This window comes from Mustela nivalis, assembly GCF_964662115.1.
Source record: "Mustela nivalis genome assembly, chromosome: 8".
Classification (NCBI taxonomy): Eukaryota; Metazoa; Chordata; class Mammalia; order Carnivora; family Mustelidae; genus Mustela; species Mustela nivalis.
Window position 1 is genome coordinate 142,318,307 of NC_139027.1, and position 8,250 is coordinate 142,326,556.

An 8,250-nucleotide genomic window follows, 5' to 3' on the forward strand; every position below is an offset into this window, starting at 1 on the left:
ATTAAGCAGAGCAAGTGCAGAGGGGAGTCAGCATCTTACCCTGGTGCTTCCTGCCCGCGTTTGTGGCGGCCAATGAACCAGCCGGGTATGTGGTTACAGAAAGAGCCCGGAGTTGGTTCGGGCTCCTGGGTCCTTCCTCACGCCCTGTCTGTCTGTCCCAGGACCCCAGCCAGGACCCCACGTGATGCCCAGCGTCCTGTTCTCCTTAGGATCCTGCGGCTGGGACGGTGCCTCGGCCTGTCCGAGCCCTGGGGAAGATGGGGGCGCTGAGCCCGTGTGGCGCGGGCCCCGGTCGCCCCTCCTTTGCTGCTCGTAGTCAGCTCTGTTTGTGCCTCTGCACGTGTTTCTGTGAACGTGCCCAAAGAAGGCTCCCAGGCCATGCGTCCCACTGCCCTGCCCTGGGGGTGAGGTCGAGGGTGCGCTCTGGGGCTGGGGTCGGGGCAGGTGGCTGTGTTGGCTCTGGCCGGGACAGCATGCCCTTCAAGGCCATCTGATCTCTTAGGAATGGCGGAGCCCCGGTGGTAGGAGAGAGACGTCGTGGGGAGCACCGAGCTGGAGGGACGGGCGCTCCCTGGAGAAGCCAGGAGATGAGCTGGGCAGCAGGGTGCGTCCCCACGTGGAATGAAGGCCAAGGGTGCTGTCTATCTGGGGAGGGGGGCCTCTGTCCTCTGTGCTCAGACACCTACTTGGCTGCGAGCTGGACATCCGTCCGGGGATGAACAGTCTGCCAGGCTGAGGTGGCGAGTGCCAGGTCTCCGTGGCCTCCTGTGGTCTCCCGTGCCCCCTCTGGACATCACCCATCCATCCTTCTCTCTAGCGCTGACCTCAGAGGCAGCCTGAGTCCTTCTGCTCACGGCCGGCCAGCAAGCTGCAGGGGAGGTCACCACGCACGCGTCCCCTGAGCGATATCTGGGGACAGCGAGGTGTGTCCTGGGCTGGGGGGGCCTCCCTGCTCCTGGCCTTGCAGGGAGGCCGTGAGGGGGCCTGGGAAGGAGGTGGAGGCCGGGCCGAGAGCAGAGCCGGCTGCAGGGTGGGTCGAGCTGTAGGCTCTCCTGGCCCCGTGGAGCTTGGACCTCTGAGCCTAGGGACTCTGCACCTGTAAATCAGCCCCGTCGGGGGCCCTTGTGTCCCAGCTGGTGCCTTGGGGGCCTCTGGCTCTCTCCTCCTTCCTAACCCCCAGCCTCCACCGGATCTGCTGGGAGATCCCTCAGTTTCTCCTCCCGAGGAGTCCACTGGGATTTCTGTCCCCGCTGCTGTTTCCATTTTCTCTTTCTGGAAGGGCGCCCGGCTCCTCTCTGTCCCACTGGGCTGTGCACTAATCTGAGGGCCTTGGGCAGGTGGTGGGGGCTGGGGGAGCCGGGGTCAGGGGGCGTCCCACCAGCCGCATGTTTCTCTACAAACCTCTGAGCAGATTTCCTGCCTTCGCAGGGTCCCCCCGTGGTCACGGCCGGATCCCTGCCCTCTCCCCTTCCCCCGCTGAGCCCCACCCAGAGGCGACCTGCCCTCTCCCCTTCCCCCGCTGAGCCCCACCCAGAGGCGAACGTGGACCATTTCCCCAGTCCCCCCAGAGCACCTGTGGGGCGCAGTCCACTTCTCCCAAGGTCTGGGGCTATGAGCACAGGATGACCTCAGGACGGCCAGGTCGTTGGTGACAAGGACACTGGACAAGTGACTTGTCTCTAGACCCACATGGACTAGATCCTGGTCCCTCCTCTCTGGGCATCTTGGCACTCAGCTCCTGCTACTGCCCACTCCCCGTCCCGGCTCAGCCCAGCAGAGCCCCACACCAGAACGTTCCATCTCCCCTAGAAAGTGGTGCTCTTGTGAGCACACCTGGTGGTCTGTCCCTTGCCCCAGACCACAGGTTAGGAGGTGTGTGACACACGTCTGTACACCTGGCCCAGGACTGCTGTCTGAGGAGGGGCAGGGGCAGACTTGCCTGCTCTCCAGGAGGACGGCGACCACGGGCTCAGCCCCCCGTGCGCGAGGGGGATGCCAGGTCCCTCAGAGCTCAGAGGTGAGGGGCCAGGTGGCTTCACAAGGTCCCCTGCCCTCCGCTCCCCTCATCCTCCCGCCGGCCGGCCGGAGGGTCCAGCCCCAGCCCACCCCTTCCCGGGCGCCGTGCGGACAGTGGGAAGGGAGGGGTGAGTGCAGCAGGAGCCGTGACGCTCTCAGGGCTCCTGGCCGGCGCGTGGGGGTAGCAGTGTCTGCCCCTCCGCACAACCAGGCCAGCTGGCCTGCCCGGGGCTGTCTGGGCCCCTCCACAAGCAGTGAGGACATGGTGTGTGGGTGGGGGGGCTACCGGGACACCTGCTCTGCCCGCCTGGCCTGAGCGAGGAACCCGGTAGTGAGCCTGTAGTTGGTAGCTTCTGGGGAGAGACCAGGGAGCCGGGGCCAGCCTTTGGGAGACTGGACCGCGTGGACACCAGGCCCCACCTGCGGGAGCCGGATGGGCTCTGCAGGCCTGCGGTCCCTGCATATAGCCAGCCCAGAAACATGGCCAGGGACCAGCGGCACAGACTGTCCTGTCTTGCAGAACGACCAGCCACAGATAAGCCTGTGTGGTCCCGGGACTGGGCTGGCGAGCCTGCAGCAGACCGAAGGCCCGCTGTGCACTCCGCCAGCACCAGACACGGAGCCTGACCACCTCACCCTGGGGTGGGGGTTCCTGGGGTGAGGCTCTCAGCTTCTTCCTCTGCCCAGTCCAACCAGCCCAGTGTTGGGGGCTAGAGTGGGTCTGGGAAGCCAGATGGAGCTGGGGCTGGGGGCAGGAGTGCGGCCCACGGTGTGGGGGACAGTTGCCTCCTCTAGCTCCCCTCCCAGACGTTGGCTCCCACCCCAGCAGCTTGTTCTGGAGACTGGGGGACACTAGCAGTCATTTACACGTCAGTGGGGCTTGGCCAGCCTGCCCTGTCATTCCGGGGGCCCTGCAGTGGCCCCCGTTCACCGCGTGCCTATTGGGTACTGGCCTTAGGCGACATGCTGGATGCGGCCTGACTCCCTGAGGCGGGAGGGGTGCCAGCTGCCCCCGTCTCAAAGATGAGAAGACTGAGGCTCAGAGAAGTGAACTTGCCTGAGTCTTCCCTCAAGGATGCTGGGGCCACGACCTGACCTGGGAGGGTCTGCCTCCACCTCGGACCGCCGTCGGGGTGATGGCCGCCGTTGAGTGGGAGAGCTGGCGGCTACCTAGGGATGACACGAAAGGTTTGTTTCCTGGATTTCATGGCCTTGTTGGGGTCTCTGCAAACGGCCTCCGGGTCTCTAGGCTGGCGCAGGCCTGACTCAGCTTCCTGTGCAGGCCCTGGCCGGGGAGAGGACGGGCTGTCCTGGCGTCACACCCCAGCCAGGGCCTTCTCACAGGGAGGTGTGGAGGTCCTCCCTTTCCCGCCACCGTGCTCAGACACCTGTGGGATGTGGGGGGTGGGAGGTGGAGGGACCCCTTCTGCCCCAGGCCGGGAGCCTCCAACCAACCCCTCCCCCGCATCTGGCTCAGATTCCCTCTCATCCCTGCATCTGTCCGTTCCTGGACTTTAAATAGCCGTGGCCAGGGCTGGTGCCCGCTCCCCACTCCTCCGCTGGGGCTGGTGCCCTGCTCCCCCCTCGTCCGCCGTGGCCTGCCCAAAGGGCACACACGTGTGCCCCCCCACACAGCCGGCCTTCCCCACTGCCCACGGGCAGGCTGCCCGGCCCTGCCGCACAGCAAGAGGACCGGAGGACATTCTGGCGGCTGGATGGCTCGGGTACCTGGGTTGCAGGCCACACGGGCCCGGAACTGGTCGTGACCTTGAGGAGGATGGAAGGGCGGGGCGCAGGGCCACAGCTCCCGCAGCAGAGGGCGGCCGCTCCCCTGCCCCTCCCAGGCTCCGGTCATCCTTCCCTTGAGGACTTCGCTGTGCTTTTCGTGCCCCTTCCGTGCAGGGGCGGCGGGGGCGTGGCTGCAAGCCCGGCCTGGGACGTGGCCTGGGACGTGGCCTGGGGTGGCTCCTGGCCCAGGTGTGAGCGGGGCGCGAGCGAAGGCGTGCGGCGGGCGGGGAGGAACCTTCTCCCTGGTTCTCGCTGGTTCTCCCTGAACGGGCAGAGCGGCTGAGCCCTGCTCTCTGGCGGTGGCTTCTCGGCGCTCAGGCTTGGGGCTATTTTTAACCTGTGTGTGGTAAGTGCATTTGTTCAGGAAAACCACTGTCCTGGTCAGTCCCACAGCTGCCGGTGTGGACAGCGCACTCACGCGCCGGCCGGCCGCCGAGGGCCAGAACAGGAACCGTCAGCTGACCAGCCCAGGATAAATCCGGCTCCTCGCACGACCGCCTCCCGCCGGCCCTATCTCGTTACCGACGCCAGCCCCCACCTTAATATAACTCCCAAACCACGCCTGGCAGCGGGGGAGGGAGCGGGGCGAGGCCATGACCTGGTCGCCGGCCCCCGGGGCTGCGGGAGGGGGTGCCAAGCCAGACCCGGGCTCGTTGTTGGGGCCCGGCTCCCCCCCGGCCGTCTGAGCTCCCGGGTGATGTGGCGGAGAAGGCACAAGCTTCCGGCAGGCCCGGGGCAGGGAGGGACTCTTGAGGTGAAGGGTCCCCGTCAGAGGGTCAGCCCCGCGGCACTGGGCACGGGCTCCCCTGAGGTCCTCCCAGGACACCTTGCTTAGAATAATGAGACCCTGCGCGGAGGGAGTGGGGAGCCGGGGGTGGGGGCTCCCTGGGGCGACAGCCCTGCACCCCCACCTCCCTGGGCAGGGAGTCAGGTCCTCAGCCCTCCCAGCCGGGTCCCCAGACTGTCCTCTCTGAGCCTTCCCAGGACACTGGGTCTTGCGGGCAAACTGCTTCTGCCTGCAGCTGTGGCCCGCACTGACCTGGCACGGTAGCCCCTTCGCCGTGGTCCCTGTCGGGCCAGGAGGGATTTGGAGGCTCAGCCCCCTTGGCCAGGCAGGCAGACGCGCTCCGACCTCCTGCACAGAGACTCGTTGCGCTCGTTCAGCAGACCTCGAAGTAACCCGGGGCCGGGGCTGGCTGTGGGCGCAGACGGGAGCTGTCCCTGTGGTGTGGGCAGAGGGACACACACCCCACAAGCTCCGGGGGGGCCTGGGCACGGCGGGGTGCAGGGCAGGGGGCCCAAGGGCCCCTGCTGGTGAACGGGAGGCTCACGGCTCGCATACAGCCTTTGGCACTGCCGGACTGAGAAAACACGTGTACGTACTGGTTTTAAAGAACGAACCGCTGATGAGGACAAGGAAGGCGTTCGTGACACGGCTGCCGTCAGAGCCAGCCCCTCCCAGCCTCTGCGGCGGCCCCGCTGTCCCCAGGCTCCTCCTGTCTGGACAGTCCGGCTCTCCTGCCCAGGGGGCTGTGGGCTGCCTGGCATGGTGCCTCTCTCCAGGAACAGGGGTGGGCACTGCCACCACCCCCGCCCGGGGTCCTGCCTGCCTGGGGAAGGGCGGACGCAGACAGGCACCCCGACGCGGGGAGCCCAGCTGGCAAGCCTCAGAGGCAGAGCATGCCCTAGGATGACCTAGTGGCTCAGCGCCCTGTCCTCCGAGAGGCTCAGCCGTGCCCAGTCAACCCCTGCAGAAAGGGCGACACGGACGGCCTGCTGACCTTCACCCTGCGCTGTCGGCCGCTGTCCTGGGACAGTGTCCCCGGGGGGGCGTTGGCTCAGAGGCCCCCCTCCTCGCCTCCCGGTCACAGCTCCCAGCTGGGATTCCCGGAGACTGCATCAGTCGGGGAGGGGGTTCAGTCTGAGCTGGAAGGAGAGAAAGAGAATCCACGGGGCCATCAAGAGCACGCTCTCTCCGCGGGCCCGAGAGGCAGCCCTGGGGGGCGGGCAGGGCTGAGACGCTCAGAACCCATCGCCAGGTGAGTGGACACAAGCAGGTGCCACCCAGCGGCTGATGTGCCGCCCCGGGGGGGCCCTGGGGCTCCCAGCGCCTCCCCAGGAGAGAAGGCACAGTTCGCAGTGACTTAGTGGACAGGAAACACCACAAAGACGGGCTTCCTCGTGCTGCGGGCACAGCCGTTTGCGCCAGAGCGGCTCTGTCAGTGTTGCGTACGGTGTCAGCTTCTTAGCAGGCACGAGCTGATGGTGGTGGAAACTGCCACAAACGGACAAGCCCTTCAGCCTCCACGCAGAGAGCAGATCTCACTGCTGCAGAAGGAAACACGTTTCCCAGGGGCCCCAGCCTGCAGTCGGGCCCCCTGTAGACCCTCAGGCCGGGTCGCCAGCAGCTTCCCAGCATGGGCTGGTGAACACCCTGAAACTGCGACTGGCTTGGGCCACAGGCTTCTGGTGTGGGAGCCTGTGGGACTGGAAGCTAGCAGACCGCCCTGCGAGGCCTAGCGGGGTCAGACCTGGAACTCCGTCTGCTGAGGGACTGACTGGGCCATGGGTGAAGTGGGAGTCTGAGCAGACAAGGACGAGGGAACAGGTGATGGGCGCGGCCACAGCAGGGCTTGTGCGGGGCGTCAGGAAGCCAGTCCTCTCTGCTTGCCTGCACCCACCGTTAGCTCTGAGAGCCCCAGCTGGGCTTGGCAGCTGCGGGGCAATGCGGGGGCTGGGGTACTGGGTGGTGAGAGGGCGTGACTGTGTGTGCTGGGGCTATGGGTAGGGGTTCCAGAAGGAGAGAGTGCAACAGGCCCCTCTCTCCCGCCTTCCTGAGTGGTCTGCAGGGGCCAGAGCCCTCAGAGCACTGTCAGAGCCTGCGAGCCACAGGAATGCCCGGGCGCCCCCCTGACTCTTACGAGCCATCCCCCCGCCTCTCCCCTACTATGGGCTCCCCGCCCCCCCCATCTGCTCCTCTCCCCCATCCCCTTCCCAAGAGCCAAGGGAGTCCTTCTCACCAGCCTTTGGACTAACACTCAGGCCTGGGCACCTTCCTATGCGCCCCAGCCACCTCCATGGGCAGCCCTGCCTGTCCTGTGGCCCCTGGTGCGGGGCCAGCCCCCCTCAGGCTTCCATGGCCCCTGTCTGCCCCAGCTTCCCATGGCCATCCCCCATGGCCTAGCAGAGCGGGAACAGAACAGAGGCGTTTGCCAAATAAAAGGGGCCCTGTAGGTGTCCCAAGCGGCCCTCCCCCCTTCCCTGGGCCCCCGAGGGAGGTCTTCTCAGAGCTGTGGGACGTGAGTGTCCTGTGGGGCTTCCCGTAGCAGGGCACATGAGAGCCCCGGGGCGGCTGTTTGTTGACCCAGCTGTTGGGGCTAGAGGACAAGCTAGGAGCAGGACACGGCGATCTGGGACCTGCAGGCCCAAGGAGCGGACGTCTGTCCCTTCCAGCTGGGACCCCGGCAGCTGCGCGCAGTCCTCCAGGAACACCAGGCCGTCCCGCACCCCACCCACTCACCCACTCCACCCCTGGGGAAGCAGGGAGACCGGAGGAGGGGCAGGAGGGCCGACCCCCCGGGGTCGGATGCGCAGCCCTGGCTGGGAATGAGTGCCGGGGCACTCACTTGAGGCCGGCAGCCTGATCCCAGAGCCGCATGGGCGCGTCAGGTGCCCACTGCAGGACCCGCCACCCTCCAGGACCAAGGTGGCCCTCTGGTCCTGTCCTGGGGCCGCCAGGCTGAGGGCCGCCGGAGCGCCCCTGGTGGCTGGAGTGGGCATTACAATGCATCCCCAGGAGTTCCTTGTTGGGGGACTTCCCCTACCCCCGCGCACCTGGGACCGGTCGACCGCTGGGGTGGGACGTCTGGGAGGGACGGCTACCGCTGAGCGAGAGCTCTTCCTGCGCTTTGGACGACAGTGCTCGACCAGGCCGGGACCCTCTCCCATCTGAGACTTGTCTGCTCGCTCCGTCGGGCCGAGCAGACGTCTTACACTTGGGTGGGTCCGGTTCGGCGGTGGGGTCTTTCACGGACCTGGGTTTGGTGCCGCGTAATGAGTCACGGCCAAGACCAGTGCCTCCGTGGGGAGATGGTCTTTCTTTAAGAAACGGAAGGGCTGACGGCGCACAGCCTACTTGCTCCCGGTTACGGAGACGTGCTTCGTGTCCAAGCCGCGGTCGCCGCAGGCCGTGGCACTGAACTGGGCAGCCAATGTGCAGTAAAAATGTATTTTCCGTCGGGCAACTTCCAACAAGAATTGTGCTGGGACATGAGCGTTAAAGCTCCTTCCTGATAGGATGCTCTTCGCCTAACGTGGCTCGTGGCGCTGCAGGACAAGTAGGGCTGGAACGGCCCCCGCGGAGTCCGGGGGGCCCGGAGGTTTGTTAAGACCCAGTCTGACGACGCCAGCCCTGGCGGGTGCGGGAAGGGGTGGGGGAACAAGTGG

The 8,250-nt window shown here is 66.6% G+C and overlaps 1 long non-coding RNA gene across 1 annotated transcript; it reads right to left on the reverse strand.

Moving 5' to 3' along the window:
* Window positions 1-327: 327 nt before the first annotated feature.
* Window positions 328-5,572, reverse strand: LOC309871394. The gene is made up of 4 exons (XR_014315250.1): window positions 4,844-5,572; window positions 3,745-4,141; window positions 1,499-3,186; window positions 328-1,455 (listed from the first exon to the last, which is right to left on the reverse strand). It is a non-coding gene; the product is annotated as an uncharacterized lncRNA (long non-coding RNA).
* Window positions 5,573-8,250: the final 2,678 nt, after the last annotated feature.